The sequence below is a fragment of the Gopherus evgoodei genome, chromosome 5, assembly GCF_007399415.2.
Source record: "Gopherus evgoodei ecotype Sinaloan lineage chromosome 5, rGopEvg1_v1.p, whole genome shotgun sequence".
Lineage (NCBI taxonomy): Eukaryota > Metazoa > Chordata > Testudines > Testudinidae > Gopherus > Gopherus evgoodei.
Window position 1 is genome coordinate 35,834,483 of NC_044326.1, and position 17,275 is coordinate 35,851,757.

Sequence of the window (17,275 nt, forward strand, 5' to 3'; positions counted from 1 at the left end):
TCTTGGTGTTTGGTAGAGGGCAGTTTTGAATAGTCTTTATGCGGGCTGGGTCCATCTGTCTTCCTTCTGGGGTTAACAGGAAGCCCAGATATCGGACCTTCTGTGAGACCCACTGAATCTTTTTAGGGTCTACCTTGTGGCCTCTGGTGTGTAGGTATAATAAAAGTGCCTTACCATCGATGCGGAGGGCAGCTTCTTCGTGATTACCTAATAGGATGTCATCTACGTATAGGACCAATGTGGATCCCTGCGGACTGGTGAAACCTTCCAAGTCGTGGCGGAGGCACTGGCTGAAAATCGTGGGGCTGTCTCTGTAGCCTTGAGGAAGTCGTTGCCAGACATAACTTTGTCCCTCCCAGGTGAAACCAAAGAGATACTGAGAGTCTGGGTGCACAGGAATGCTGAAAAAAGCTGATTTTAAGTCAATAACAGTGAACCACTCAGCATCCCAGGGGATTTGGCTGATGATAGTAGCTGGGTCAGGAACTACTGCATGAAGAGGGACCACATACTGATTAACAACTCGTAGATCCTGTACAAAGCGCCAATGAACAGGGTCTCCGTCCTTTTTAGGAGGCTTTTTGACAGGCAGTATAGGGGTGTTACAGGGAGTGCGCTGAGGGCGGACTAGCTTTTGTGCAATGAATCCCTCGATAATGGGGCGGATGCCCTCCCGGGCTTCCAGCGACAGGGGGTATTGAGGGACTGACGGGGGGGTTAAGGAAGGTTTTACCTGAATCCTTACGGGCTCTGCCGAAAGGAGCAGGCCAACATCAGTGTCAGAAATTCCCCAGAGGGTTGAAGGCAAGTCAGTGAGGTCAGGGGAGAGAGAGAGAGGTGTTTCCCAATTACCCTGAGTAGGGGCCGAATCTCCTAATACTGTCATCAATAATCCTACCCCTTCAGGAGTGCAGGTTAAAGTAGCCTCAAGCTTACAGAGTAAATCCCGGCCCATCAAAGGGATCGGACAAGCTGGGGAAAAAAGAAAACGGTGAGAAAAACATTTATCAGCATAAATAACATTCAAAGGCAAAGTGAGTCCCAGAGACTGTGGGTTGCCCTCCACCCCAGTCGCAGTTTTAACCTCAGAGGATAGCCAGGGAGAGGGGACATGATTTAAAAGAGAGAAAGTAGCCCCAGTATCAATGAGGAAAGAGACAGGCAGTCCCTGGACTGAAAGGGTTAAACGAGGCTCTTTGCTGGGAGGGCAGAAAGTGAGAAAGGAGCCGGCTAAAGACATTAAGGAAATAAGACCATCACATTGTTTGCCTTCGCCCCCGGGGTACCGTCATTGAGGAGGCTGAGTTTGCTGCGGCTGCTGCTGTTTCCCGTAGTTGATCCAGGCCTGGGGGATGGGCTGAGCTGGTGGTGCAGGGGTGTATTCCTCACTTGTATAAGCATCTGCGGATGCAACCAGACCCTCTGGGCGTCCCCAGGGGCATTCACGTTTAAAGTGACCAGGCTGTCCGCACTGAAAACAATTTCCTGATGGCTGGGGTCGCCAGGACCCTCTTCCCCGGGCACCCTGGAATCCCCTGCCACAGTCACGGCCTTTGCCTCGAACACCACCGTGAAAAGCTAAAGCCATCAGCTTATATTCTTCCTTTTTCTCTTTCTTTTTACTACTTTCCCTTTCTTTCTCCCAGGCAAAATCAGCTACTTCCAACACTGAAGTGACTGACTCACCTCCCCAACCAGGGCGAAACTTTAAGAAGTAATCCCTTACAGGGGGCACCGACTGATTCACAAAAAATGAAATAAGAGTAGGGTGGTCTGCTTCTCTCTCAAGATCCATCTGAGTGAACATTCGGGCCCCCTCCAATAGCCTCGACCAGAACTTTCTGGGCGGCTCATCAGATTCCTGCCGAATCTGCATGAACTTAGCCTGATTAGGCGAGCGGCGAGCCATTTCCTTGAGTCTCTCTAACAATCGCTCTCTATCTGTTCGCAGCTGAGTCAGCCTTAGCTGAGTCCAGTCTAGGGGATTCCAGCCAGCGGCCAGATCCCGCCTATCCATCCAAGTAAGATTAGCTGCATTGCTATCTCCCCATGTCCTTTCTGCCATCCACAATCTACTACGTTCTTCTCCGGTCAAAACTCTACTTAACAACTGATCCACATCCGTATAAGTAGGATTATAACTTAAAAACAATCTTTCTAGAAGTTCTATGATCTTTCGGGGATTTTCCCCAAAAGACCCTGACAACTGTCCCCACTCTTTCAAATCCCATTCTAGCCATCCTTTATATTCCACAATACTAGCATGTTGCAATCGTCCATCATTGCCCATATAAGGTTGATCGTGCACCTGTAAAGGCATCTCTCTAACTATACTTTTATTATTCGCAAGAGATTTGACGGAGACATCCTCTGGGCTATCCTCAGGGGGGGGGGGCATGCACCCTGCTGTACCTGCTTGGACCTAAGCCTAGTAACTACTCCTCCCGAGGTTTGCCCCTCCAATTCCTCCTCATCCTTCTGCACAAATTCCAATCTGGGATCCTGCAGATTCCCCTCTGCTACAAGGAGAGAGTCCCCCTGCGGAGGAATAGGGGCAGGTGCAGAGGGGACCAGCTGACGAGTCAAAACACGCCGTGGTCTACACCCTTCATCGAAATAACCTGGAGGGGGTTCACTCTCGGGAGAGTACCTGACTGCCATAATTTTTAAAGATTTCCACAGCTCTGCTGCTGTGTCCCAACAAAACCAGTAACATAACTGTCCCGGATGGTCTTTTTCGATCTGGCTCTTTACTCCTCTTAAGGCAGCCTGCTCGAAAGAGCCATACGAAGGCCACCTCATCTCCGAGTCGGCCAATACCGCGGTATACCCAGTCCAATTCCTTACACATAGTGTGTACAACTTCTTCCTAGACATTCCTGTCTGTACTGGGAGTTTCCCTTCGTTCCATAACTTATTTACAATCCCCAACGGACTCTCAAGAGGCACGCTAGTCCCTTGACCCATGGTGTCTGACAGGAGCCCTCCAACTGGCGTTTACCCTGCTGTCCAATACACGACCCCTCAATATTGAATTGGCTAGGAGAAATCTCCTGTGGCGCCTTGCCAATTCATATATGAGTGGTCTGACCACTGGACAGAGGTACCGCACCAGAAGAAATCCCGGACGAGCCCCCAAATTGTTAGGTAATAAAGCAAGTCCTCACTCACCTCTCCAACACCCAAGCTCGTGCGGAGTTGGAATTTTGGGCACACAATTCTGTCAGAGACCAGACACTAATGCGTTGATCAACGGGCTCACACTACCCCAAAAGCTTTAGAATAAGTGTGGCGCCTTTATTAGGGGTGAGCATCAATATTTATACACAGAAGTAAACAAAGTGATTAATAAAAGATAATGGTCATGCATAATCAATCAAGATTTTACAGGAAGAGCAAGTTTAACAAGTAAATGCATAGAGATAAAGGCTAATGGCTACTTGAGGAAGGGGGTGTCATGAGTAGTTTGCAGGTCAGTGCTTTGTTCAAAAAAAGGTTCAGAAAGGATTATGCAGAGACGGCCAGTCTGGGTGTTTTTTGGCTCCAAAGTTCACCAAAAGTTTAGACCCAACAACAGCACATGGCCCAGACCCACAACTGGGCCTGGGGAACATCTCAGCGGCTCCACCCCTTCAGCACCAATGGGCAATGCTTTCCCACAATGACTGTGTTGTGCCAGTGCCATCACTTTTCTGACATGACCTTGTGACTTGCTATGATGGCTGACATAGCCTTGCTCCACAAACAAAGACCCAATCCTACAGACTTGTTACATGTGTCCATCATAACTTTACAGGGCATGGGACGGCTCACCTGTTTAAATCTTTGTAAGAGTGGAGTCAGAGCTGTCTACCCGTCAGAACCCCAGCTTAGAGCAACTCAAGCCCCAATGTAGGGTCTGCACACACAGCTCTATCATGCTAGGCATTTCAGCTAATGTCAATGAGAGCAGGAAAGACTTGAGAACGCATCATAGTAGAAAGTATCTCTAATGAGACATCCCAAAAATTAGGAACACACATATCTTACAAGGATCATAAAACAAAGAAAATGAGGAGTCCTTGTGGCACCTTAGAGACAAATTTATTTGGGCAGGTTTCATGGGCTAAAACCCACTTCATCATACATTTGATGAAGTGGGTTCTAGCCTACGAAAGCTTATGCCCAAATAAATTTGTTAGTATCTAAGGTGCTACAAGGACTCCTGTTTGGTTTTTTTGCTGATGTAGACTAACACGGCTACCACTGGAACCTGTCACCATAAAACAAAGAGAACCCCTTCAGGTGGTGTGGGAAAGGCACTAACTGGTACTCAAGAGATCTGAATTCAATTCCTGCTTCTGCCACTTTCTCCTATTCGCTGTCTTGTTTCATCTATTTAGGGCTTCTCTACATAAGCAAGTAATATCTATATAAGCTATAATTTGAATTTAAACCGGTATCGTTATACAAGTGTAACTCTCCATGTGAAAGCAGCAAAGAATCCTGTGGCACCTTATAGACTAACAGACGTTTTGGAGCAGGAGCTTTCGTGGGTGAATACCCACTTTGTCAGATGCATGTAGTGGAAATTTCCAGGGGCAGGTATATATATGCAAGCAAGCTAGAGATAATGAGGTCAGTTCAATCAGGGAGGATGAGGCCCTGTTCTAGCATTTGAGGTGTGAAAACCAAGGGAGGAGAAACTGGTTTTATAGTTGGCAAGCCATTTACAGTCTTTGTTTAATCCATCACACTTTGGTAGCACTTTGATACCCCAACCCCATTGTGCTATGTACTATATAAACAAACAACAAAGATACAGTCCCATCTCAAAGAATTTCCCATCTAAGACCTTGATTCTGCAAACATGTATGCATCTGCAAGTAATCGCTTGATTTCAAATGGACTACTTAGGGTGGTAAAGCTGAGCACATGCATTAGAGTTTCCAGGATCAATGCCTAAATATAAGGTGAAAGATAACAGATAGCTAGAGCAAACAGATGGGGGAGCACAAAGGTAACAATGAGACAAAACTGACCAATGAGATAACCATCTTGCCACAAGCCTGAGGGATGCAGTACAGTAGAACCTCAGAGTTATGAAAACCAGAGTTACGAACTGACTAGTCAACCACACACAGGGCCGGTGAAAGGATGTTTCGTGCCCTAGGCGAAACTTCCACCTTGTGCTCTCCCCCATCCCCGAGCCCCCGTCCTGAGGACCCCCTCGCAGCAGCTCCCCCCCTCCACCCTGAGGCGCTCCCCCTCCCCCCCATGGCAGCTCCCCACCTCCCACCCTCCACCCTGAGGCACCTGTCCCCACCTCATCCCTGCTCCGCTTCCACCCCAAGCACACCGTGGCTGCTTCACTTCTCCCGCCTCTCAGGCTTGCGGCACCTAAGCTGATTGGCACTGCAAGCCTGGGAGGCAGGAAAAGGGAAGCAGCTCACCCCTACCCTGCCTCCTCCCTGAGCGCGCCGTCGCCTGGGAGGCGGGAGAAGTGAAGCAGCCACGGCATGCTTGGGGAGGAGGCGGGGCAGGGGTGAGCCAGGAGTTCCCCTGCGTGCCGCTCCCCTGCGTGTCGCCCCCCCTTATGTGATGCAGGCGCCCCCCCGCCCCAGCTCCCTCCGCCTAAATGCTGGCGGCAACCGGGGTGGCTGAAGATCCAGCCGCCGTTGTCGCTGCCAAAGAAAATGCCGCCCCCTAAATCCTAGTGCCCTAGGCGACTGCCTAGGTCACCTAAATCGTTGCACTGGCCCTGACCACACACCTCATTTGGAACCGGAACTTAAGTATGCAATCAGGCAACAGCAGAGAGACACACACATACACAAAAAGCAAATACAATGCAATATTGTATTAAACATAACCTACTAAAAATAAAAGGGAAAGCAGCATTTTTCTTCTGCATAGTAAAGTTTCAAAGCTGTATTAAGTTAATGTTCAGTTGTAAACTTTTGAAAGAACCAAAATGTTTTGTTTGGAGTAGGGCCCTACCAAATTCATGCTCCATTTTGGTCAATTTCACAGTCATAGGATTTTTAAAATAATAAATTTCATGATTTCAGCTACTGAAATCTGAAATTTCATGGTATTGGAATTGCAGGGGTCCTGACCCAAAAAGGAGTTGTGAGGGTTAGGGCTTCACAAGTTTATTTTAGGGGGGGTTGCAGTACTGCTACCCTTACTTCTGTGTTGCTATTGGCGACGGCGCTGCCTTCAGAGCTGGCCAGGAGACCAGCTCTGAAGGTAGAGCTGCTGCCAGCAGCAGTGCAGAAGAAAAGTGGCATGGCATGGTATTGCCACCCTTACTTCTGCGCTGTTGCTTAGAGAGCTGGGCTACCCAGCTCTGAAGACAGTGCAGAAATAAGGATGGCAATACCAGTACCCCCCTAAAATAACCTTGTGAGGCCCCTGCAACTCCCTTTTGGGTCAGGATCCCCCAATTTCAGAAACACTGATCTCCCACCGTGAAATCTGTATAATAAGGGTAAAAGTACTCAAAAGACTAGATTTCATGGGGGAGATGTTTTTCATGGCTGTGAATTTGGTAGGACCCTAGTTCAGAGTTATGAACATTTCAGAGTCACGAACAACCTCCACTCCCAAGGTGTTCATAACTCTGAGGTTCCACTATACATATGCACAAAATGGAACAGAGTAGTCACTCCTCTTTCAAAAATAAGTTGTTAGTTGAGAAAGTATTTAAGTTTCTTCCATGTGCATCTGTATTAGTAAAACCCTAGATTAATGAAACTGAAGGGATATTTATGATTTGTTTCCCTATTTATTCTTCATACTTTCCATTTCTCATTCTAGATAAAGATTTACTAGCTAGTTTCATATTCCTTTTAGTAAACTTTTAGCCAGTTTCATTTTCACTTTTTATATTAATGTAATACTATTTTGTTTGGGTTGGAAAGGAGTGTTTAAATGCAAACCAAAAACTAATTTGATTTAAATTATTTCTCTAAATTTACTAAATGTTTATAATTGTATTAGGTTTATACCGACCCCCCCCAAAAAAAAAACAACAACAAAAAACCCTAAACATTGGGCCTAAACTATCTATTACTTCAATGCAGAGGTGCAGCCTGCAGAGACATACAACTCCTGCAGTACAAAGATATGTTATGGCTGGTTGAACCAAGGTAGAACAGAGCTCCCCTCTCCACTGTAGAACTGCCTTGCCACCCCTACTCTGCCAATATTGGATACAAATGTATTTTTATTTTCTATTTGCTTATTAAAAACAATAAAAATACTGAGTGTACATTTGCATTAATAAAGCCCATAGTTTTGTTTTTTTTAAAGCTGGGCCATCTAAAATTGGCTGCAACAAGAATACTCCCTGTGCTAATCACTATTATTTGCTGTGATAAAACCATAGACACATGAACAGTCTGAAACAACATCCATTACAGCTAATCTGTCTCAGAGAACAGCCTAAGTAAATAGGTGGACTTCACACCACACTCCAAAAAAGTAAATGTTACTATGTTTACATTGGCAATTGAATGACAAAACGTTTGTCTTTCAGAGGTAGGGTGACCAGATGTCCTGATTTTATAGGAACAGTCCTGATATTTGGGCTTTTTTGTAATATGGGCTCCTATTACCCCCCACCCCCATTATGATTTTTTATACTTGCTATCTGGCCACCCTATTTAGAGGTGTTAACCTCTCCCCCTCCCTTCCGCCCCCAAGACAAAAGTTTTGCCTCAACAAGTGCCAGTGTGAGCACTGCAACACGTTGTCGGCAGGATAGGCGACAAACAGCGGCTATACTGCACGACTTTTAGTGGCATGGCTGAGGTGACACAGCAGTGTCACTAAAAGCTGTAGCGTACACATAGCCTTGGGTACAGTCAGATCAACAGAGGAAGCAAATTTCAGAGACAAGAACCCACCATCAAGAACCTATTGACAAGGTTGATCAAATCTAGAAATATTAGCATGAGAGCATCAACTGATCTCAACTACTGCAGTGAGAGAGAGGAAGAAAGGCACCTTCACGTAATTATAGGAACTAAATTATGTAAGGCTTTACAAATCAAAATCAACACTCTGAATTGCACCAGGAAGCAAACAGAAAGCCAGTGTGGTTTTAAAAGCAGTGATGTGATGTGCTCCATACATACAGCTTTACTAACCATTCAGGCACCATCTGAAACTTGTGAGCAGTCTTCAAACATAGCCCCATGTAGAGCACATCACTGTAATCCAGGTTGGAGTTCAAAAAGGCCTGGATGATTTTGGTAACATTTGAATCAGAGAAAAAGATTGCAGATTGCGTCAAACACAGATAGAAAAATGCACTTTATCTATCAAAACCACCTGGAATGCTAAGCAAATGCAGATCAAGGAGGACTCCTAAATAACATACCTAATTGACAAAGCATAGGAACACATCCTTCAATACTGGGGACAGATGCCACCGCCCCAGCCAGCCAACATCACCTCTATCTCATCTGGGTTAAGTTTTAAGCACAGATATTCATCCAAGTAACCAGCCTCTTGGGAATACTAGGACTCTGCAGGAGGTGGGTCTTACAGAAAGAAGCAATAGACTGCAGATTAAGCTCTGTTCTAACCCTATACCTTGCCAAAGCCTGAATTAATTTTAAAAAAGGAGTGACTCAAAAAGCAGAAAGGTTTTAGAAAGGTAAAATTAGAGGGGATGCAACAGGGAGGAGGATTTTGTGGATGAAGAAGAAATGGAGGAGGACAAGAATGCGGAGCAGGCATGCAAAGAATCCGTTCTCCCTGACAGCCAAGACCTTTTCATCACCCTAGAGCCTATGAGTCTATGAGTCTATGAGCCAATACCCTCCCAAGGTGGGTTCCTGGATGCTGAAGCCAGAGAAGGCACCTCTGGTGAGTGCACATTTTTAACTACACTACAGGAGTTAAAAGCAATTGTGTCTAATGTTTGATTTGCCCTAAAGACTTAGGATGCATTCATGGCCAGTACAGCTACTGGAAAAGTCTGTTAACATGTCTGGGGATGGAGCAGGAATCCTCCAGGGACATCTCCATGAAGCCCTCTGAAAGCCTTTGCAGAAGGTATCTGGGCAGGGCTGCCTTATTTTGTCCTCCATGGTAGGACACTTTACCACACCAAGCCAGTAGCAAGTGGTATCATTGCAGCACAAAGCATGGCAGCGAATGGTCCTGGGTTTTGATCGCATTCAAGCAACATTTGGTCTATATCTTTGTGTGTTAGCCTAGGAGAGTGACAGCATTCATGGTCACCTGGTTGAAATAGGGGAATTTTTGTAAGGTAAAAGTAAAAGGACCCCGTTCATGCTGGGCTGTTTGCCTTGGCTAAAAGGGATCATCCCTGAGTATAGCCATGCAGTAGGGTCAGGGGAGGGGTGTGCTGCACATCCACCTGAAAACCGCAGCCCCTCCTTTTAAATGGCAAACCCAACCGGCTTTGCTTGCTATGGGAAAGGAGGGCGCTGCAGTTTGAAACCATTCCCACATGTTATGAGGGCGGAAGAAGCCAACCCTGTGCACCCTTTGGCTTACCATGGCTGCCTGGAAACCAAATTCTGTTGCCCAGTCATGTATGATGTGTCACCATACCAACAGGCACTCAATATAAAAGGCAAAATGCGACCTTGTACCTAAAGCACATTTGCTGTCTGCTGTGAATTGCTTGATTCACTGTGAAAGAGTCTCCGTTTTGTTCTCAGAAATGTATCTTCTTAAATTTTACTCTCTCTTTGTATCCCCCGCAGGTGCAAATATTACTTCGCTCCCCCTATCATCTCCATCCCAGATGCAGGGCCATGAGTATGAGGGGCCCCAGGCTTCTGGAGGGGGCCCAGGCCTCCATGGGGAATGAGCAGGGAGCAGGCCCCAGGCCTCCGTGGGGGGGGAACCACTCCCCAGCACTCACTGACAGTGTGGCTGGGGCCAGGTCTGCACTTACCACCACCAGTGAGTGCTGGCCTGGCCATGCTACACTCCTCAAGGGAGTAGGGGCAGGGCTGGGGCGGAGCAGGGGTGGGGAAGGCGCGGAGCAGGGACAGAACAGGGCGAGGGCCCTGGGGAAGAGCCAGAGCAGTGGCTGGATCCCTGCACAGCTGCATACTTTGCATATGGGTAAGGATAGCCCTGCCCAGAGGTTACTGCAGATTAGAAGGCCAAAAAAAACACTCGCGATGACATGTTTTCCGAGCTCATGCAGTCCTCCCCCACTGATAGGGCACAGCTGAATGCATGGAGGCATACAGTGACAGAGGCCAGGAAAGCATACAGTGAGTGCGATGAAGAAGAGACAGGAGGCGATGCTGAGGCTAATGGGGGAGCAAATGAACATGTTCAGGTGTCTGGGGGAAAGGCAATAAGAGCACAGACTGCCGCTGCATCCACTGTATAACCATTGGCCTCCTCCCCAAGTTCCATATCCTCCTCACCCAGACGCCCAAGAATGTGGTGAGGATGGAGGCTCCAGGACCCAGCCACTCCACTCCAGAGGATGGCCCAAGCAACAGAAGGCTGTCATTCAAACAGTTTTGATTTGTAGTGTGACTACAATAAGCAATGTGGCCTTGTCCTTCCCTCTTTTCCTCCTTCCCTACCCAACCTGGGATACCTTGTCAGTTATCTCCCTTTTTTTTTTAATTAATAAGAAAAAATGCATGGTTTCAAAACAATAATGACTTTATTTCCTTTGCCAGCTGTGATCGAAGGAGGGAGGGTGGTTGGCTTACAGGAAATTAAAATCAACAAAGGGGGCAGGTTTGCATCAAGGAGAAACACACACAACTGTCACTCTGTAGCCTGGCCAGCCATTAAACTGGTTTTCAAAGCCTCTCTGATGCGCAGCACGCCTAGCTGTGCTCTTCTAATAGCCCCGGTGTCTGGCTGTTCCAAATCGGCTTCCAGGCAATTTGCCTCAACCTTCCACCCTACCATAAACGTCTCCCCCTTACTTTCACAGATATTATGGAGCACACAGCAAGCAGCAGTAACAATGGGAATATTGGTTGTGCTGAGGTCTAACCTAGTCAGCAAACAGCACCATTCCAAAGGTAGAATGCCTTTGGATGTTGGAGCTTTTAAACATCCAAAGGCATTCTACCACCATTCTGCACTTGCTCAGCCTATAGTTGAATTGCTCCTTACTACTGTCCAGGCTGCCTGTATATGCCTTCATGAGCCATGGGAGCAAGGAGTAGGCTGGGTCTCCAAGGAAAACTATTGGCATTTCAACATCCCCAACAGTAATTTCTGGTCTGGGAAGTAAGTCCCTTCTTGCAGCGTCCACGGACAGTGGTGGGATAGTGGCAGGGTCCCCCCCAGAATGCCATGCAGCTGATCATAGAAGCAGCACGTATGGGACTCTGACCCGGAGCAATCATTTGCCTCCTTTGTCTTTTGGTAGGCTTGCCTGAGCTCCTTGACTTTCATGCGGCACTGCTGTGTGTCCCTGTTGTAGCCTCTCTCCACCATGCCCTGTGCGATTCTGGCATATATATGAGCATTTCTTCTTTTGATCAGAGTTCATCCTGCACAGATTCTTTTCCCCATACAGCAATCAGATCCAATGTCTCCCAGTCGGTCCATGCTGGAGCTTGTTTGTGATTGTGGGACTGCATGGTCACCTGTGCTGCTAAGCGCGCCATGCTGACCAAATAAGAAATGAAATTCAAAATTTCCCAGAGCTTTTCCTGTATACCTGGCTAGTGCATTGAAGTTGAAAATGCTGTCCAGAGCAGTCACATTGGAGCACTCTGGAATAGCTCCCAGAGGCCAATACCGTCAAATTGCAGAGACAAGCTAGCATCAGCACAGCAGGGCTAAGGAGGCTCCCTGACCACTCTGCCTCTCTCCCTCTGTGCCACTCTCAAAAGCAGCCGGCATGTCCCTGCAGCCCCTGGGGGGGTGTCTCCATGAGATGCCCCCACCCCGAGCACCGACTCCGCAGCTCCCATTGGCTAGGAACTGCAGCCAATGGGAGCTGCACGGACGGTACCTGCTGGCAGCAGTGCACAGAGACCCCCTGTCCTCCTCTGCCTAGGCGCCACTGCTGGCGAGGGGATGTGTCATTACTTTGGGACCTGCACCACCCGAGGTGCCACCCCTCACCCGTCTTCCCCAATCAAGGTACCTCACCTTATTTTCATTTATTTCCCATTTCTTATAATATAGGAGGAGAATGAAGAAAAAAAGAATGAAAAACGGGGTGGGGATAAGAGAGAATGTTCTTTTTCTTGGTTGGGTCTTGAGGGGGGCCCCCAAAAATGAAGCTGTACACAGGGCCTCACTAACTCTAAATCTTCCATTGTTTTCAGAGGTCTAATTCGTTCTTAACAAGTTTGTTAAGGTTGTGACACTCTGTACCTCAAGGGAATACCCTATACCCCCGTGTTCATCGTTATAAAATGATTGTGTGGTATCCAATGCAAAGTTTGTCAAGGCAGGTGTCTTCAGAAGGCTCATGATGCACTGAACATTGTTGTTATAGTAATGTTATAGGTTTTATATAGCTATGAGGCTGAAAATGTGTCCTCATGGCTTAAAACAAGCTCAGGCAAAACTCTCCAGGAACAGAGGGGCAGTTCACATCTCATCAGGGCATGCATGGGACAAACCCAGCCCAGCCTCACAGGAACAAAGGACACTGGCCTAGGCGGCAACAAAGGATCTGTTGGACTCTTGAGTGTGTCACCCCGCTTCACTTGGTCACTTAGGGACTACAATGAGGTAATGCTCATCTGACCCTGAAGGGGGGGGCACAAAGCCAAGAGGGAAGAAAGAGCATGATAAAAGGGAGAGACAGTTGCCATGCTCTTCCTCTGCCTTCCACCTCCATCTACAGATATCACCACCAAGTGACTGAAGTGCTGATCAAAGGGGAGGGCGTGGCTGAAGGGCAACCAGCCAGCCTGTGATGAGAAGCATCTAATTTTGTAAGGATACTGACAGTGTTAAAATCAGCTTAGAATGCGTTGTGCTTTTATTTCATTTGACCAAATCCCACTTATGCTTTGACTTATAGTCATTTAAAATCTATCTTTGTAGTTAATAAATTTGTTTGTTTATTCTACCTGAAGCAATGCATTTGGTTTGAAGTGTGTCAGAGACTCCCCTTGGGATAAAAAACCTGGTACATATCAATTGCTTTGTTAAATTGACAAACTCACATAAGCTTGCAGCGTCCAGCGGGCATAACTGGACAGTGCAAGATGGAGGTTCCCAGGGTTGTGTCTGGGACCAGAGATATTGGCTAGTGTCATTCGGTTGCACAATCCAAGCATCTTACATGCTAGAGGCTGTGCATGAACAGCCCAGGAGTGGGGGCTCTCTCAGCAGAGCAGGGTAAGGCTCGCTCCCAGAGTTAAGGACTGGAATGACTTAGCAGATCACTGCTCCAGATAGCACCAGGGGAATGTCACAAAGGTAGTACAGGAGAAACTGTTTGCATTTTATTAGTATCTATTTTTCCTTCTTTCATATTTAATACATATTTTTATTGACTATTGTTTATTTGGTTCTTTAATACTTGATTATAGGTCCTTTCTTTCAACACAGTTCTGCAAACAACATGTGCTTAACTTTAAACACACTATTAAAGTCAGTGGGACTGCTCATGTGCTTAAAGTTAAGCATGTGCATACATGTTTGTGGGATTGGGACCTTAACTGTTCAATTTTTATCATCTGTATGGGAGTTGCTAAAGTCTTGCCAAACAAAAACTAGTTACTGTGATGTGAAACACGTGACCTAATTACATACACCTGCTGGGTTAATAAAGCCAAATGTGTTGGAGGCTGGTCCTTTGTGAGGAGACAAGAGTGAATAATTAGTTGACTGTGTCGGTAACATGCAGATAAACTCAGCGAATGCTAGAAGCAGGTTGGAATACTGTTCAGACATTAACTGCCATACCTTGGCTAAGAGCTGCTGCTGAACCCAGTTTATTATAACAAAATAGCTTCCATGTTCTCTTCCCACTTCCAGGTTGATTATGGAAGATATTCTGCAACTGTATTAAAAGCCCCCAACGTCTGTTAGCAGCCAATGACAGTGCTTGACAAGGGACTTTAAATGTCCACAGCTGTGTCAAAATGGATTGGAATCTCCTTCTCTGGATGCCTTATTTGCATAAAACCCCAGCAAGGAAGAAGCTAGGTTATTTTTAAGTTGGTTTATTTTTCTTTTGACAGCTGGGAATATTATTTTTAGTTTAATCTGAATACCGCTGTAACAGCCATAAAGGATTTAAGAGCAGACTCAGGCTAAGCTACTTTCTTCACTATTCGATTACATCTTTTCCCTTAATTTGGTGGGACTGTACCCTGAGGTGAAAGCAATCTGTTGCATAAGGCAATTCCCTTCCAAAAGTACAGAGTCTAATACAAGACACAAGACCTAATTTGTAGAGGCGCTGAGCAATCCAACTCCCACTTAAGAAAATGGGAATGGCAAGTACACAGCACATTTCAAAAACAAAACAAAACATCAAACCATTAATATCTAGACTAAGGCTCTGCGTATTGTTTCACATACTATAGGATCCTACATAGAATCCTATGGGTGAGATTCACAGGGCAGACTGATGACTGCTGTGCCTAACTTTTAGGCTGCCTGCTGCTATGTAGAATTCACAAGCCCAAGTTAGGCACGCAGGCTCCATATACAACAAACAAGAAAAGTTAGGTGCCTAAAATACAGATTCACAGGAGCCAGCAAGCTGAGTGGGGAGCTGCCTAGGGTAGGCAACGCTGATGAAAGGGATGTATAGGTAGGTCAGTCATCTGGTTTTAAGCTGGACAGTCCTGTTTCTGAATGATTTGTCCCGTCTGGTGCTTATGTAACCCACACACCTCCGGGTGGGGCATGAGAAAAGAAGAAGTGGGGGAGGAACATTCTCCAGTTTTAGCTAATAGTCAGTTGTAAAATTGTATAGCTTGCAAATCCACTCAGTCCTACTTATTGTTCAGCTAATCGCTCAGACAAACAAGTGTGTTTACATTTGCAGGAGATAGTGCTACCTGCTTCTTGTTTACAATGTCACCTGAAAGTGAAAACAGGCATTCTCATGGCACTGTTGTAGCCAGTGTCGCAAGATATTTACTTGCCAGATGCTCATGCTTCAACCACCAGGGGACATGCATCCATGTTGACGACAGGTTCTACTCAAAAACCATCTAAAGCAATGTGGATTGACGCATGTTCATTTTCATTATTTGAGTCAGATGCCACCAGCAGAAGGCTGATTTTCTTTCTTGGTAGTTCGGGTTCTGTAGTTTCCGCATCAAAGTGTTGCTCTTTTAAAGACTTCTGAAAGCAAGCTCCCTGTCTTGTTCCTCTCAGATTTCTGATACTTCAGATTCTAAAATCTTTGGTTGAGTGCTGTAGCTATTTTTAGAAATCTCACATTGATATCTTCTTTGCGTTTTGTGAAATCTGCAGTGAAAGTGTTCTTAAAATGAACTATGTGCTGGGTCATCATCCGAGACTGCTATAACATGTGTGGCAAATTGCTTGTACTGTTATGCTGGGTCTCGTGCTTTCTCTTCTTTGGGGAAGGTTCAGGGCGCCATTGCTTGCCTCTGAACCGGTATTTTAATTACCCCACTAGTGTCCTTGAGGAGGAGAGTGGAGAGGGAGGGACCTGGGCCCGCCCTCTTCTCCAGGGGCCCTGAGATTTGTGGTGAACCCCTTGAACTAGCGGTTCCCTCCCCTGGGCTACTTCCCTCTCCTGCCCTTCAGCTTGGGAAGGGGCTTCTTGCCTTCCTTTTACACAAGCCAGGTGCCCCTTACCTAGGGTTTCTTTTGGATTTCTCAGCCCACCGCAGCATTCCTCCAAACTTTCCTTTTGTCCCTCTTCAATACTGTTCTCTTCTCCAACTCCTTCAAACTGCTCTCTGCTCCAACCAAACCTTCCTGCTCCAACTCCCACATTGTCTGGCTGAAGCAGGGGGTTTTTATCACATGACTGACTGCTGGTGCTCTAATTGGCTTCAGGTGGTCTAGTTAATCTATAACAAACCTTCCTCCACTTGCAGGGAATAAGGCTCCCTGCTAACACTCTCCTGCTGCCCTCTGGCCATGCTGTATCACACATGAAATATATGGCGGAATGTGAGTAAAACAGCAGGAGACATAGAATTCTCCCTCCGCCCCCCAAGGAGTTCAGTCACAAATTTAATCAATGCATTATTTTTTTTAACGAGTGTCATCAGCGTGGAAGCATGTTCTCTGGAATGATAGCCGAAGCATGAATGGGCATATGAATGTTTAGCATATCTGGCACATAGATACCTTGCAATGCTGGCTACAAAAGGGCCGTGCAAATGCCTGCTCTCACTTTCTGGTGATATAGTAAATAAGAAGAGGACAGCATTATCTCCTGTAAATGTAAACAAACTTGTTAGTCCTACTTCTTGTTCAGCCAGTCATGAAGACAGAGTGGTCCTGTAGCCTCGGAAGTTTTACACAGTTTTCTTTTTGAGTGCAGTTATGTAACAAACAAACAAAATTTACATTTGTAAGTTGCACTTTCAAGACAAAGAGGTTGCACTACCATACTTGTATGAGGTGAATTGAAAAATACTGCAGCACATGTACTAAAATTTGAAAGATACAGAAAAGATTAGCATGGCCCCTGCGCAAGGATGACACGCAAATTCGTGAAGCATTCCATATTTTCTTCTGTTTATCATTTTTACAGTGCAAATATTTGTAATCAAAATACACACTTTGCTTTCATTTACAACACAGAATACAAGATATATATGAAAAATGTAGAAAAACATCCCAAATGTTTAATAAATTTCAATTGGTAGTCTCTTGTTTAACAGTGTGATTAAAACTGCAATTAATTGTGATTAATTTTTTCATCATAAGTAATTTTTTTGAGTTAATCGCATGAGGTAACTGCAATTAATCAACAGCCCTAGTACAATAACAATCGGAAATATGGTAGCTACAATGAAGTGTGCAGGGAATTTTAAAGTGGGGCAAAGTTTGAGAATCTTCAGAAATCTAGCTGAAGCACAATTGGCCCTGTGGAGAGTATTAAGTCTTGATGGTTTGTGAATGTAACTGTTTTTATCACCTTCTTTCAAAGCTAAAAAAGGCTTGAACTTAAGAAAATTCAGGCAACCGTACTCTTACTGTGAACTGCTGCCTCTTGCTTTTAAAACATGCATACAGAACATAGCATCATGCACCCTGGTTTTATCTCTTTAGGTTATTCAACAAATGTTTGTGGTGTTTAACTTTGAAAGATAGCTGCTACACATGTGCAGGATTGGCTCTGTCATATTTT

The 17,275-nt window shown here is 45.8% G+C and overlaps 1 non-coding gene across 1 annotated transcript; it reads left to right on the top strand.

The window, feature by feature from the left end:
* The first annotated feature begins 16,542 nt into the window (after positions 1 to 16,542).
* LOC115652984 lies at positions 16,543 to 16,654 on the top strand. The gene has a single exon (XR_004000803.1). It is a non-coding gene; the product is annotated as a U6 spliceosomal RNA (small nuclear RNA).
* Positions 16,655 to 17,275: the final 621 nt, after the last annotated feature.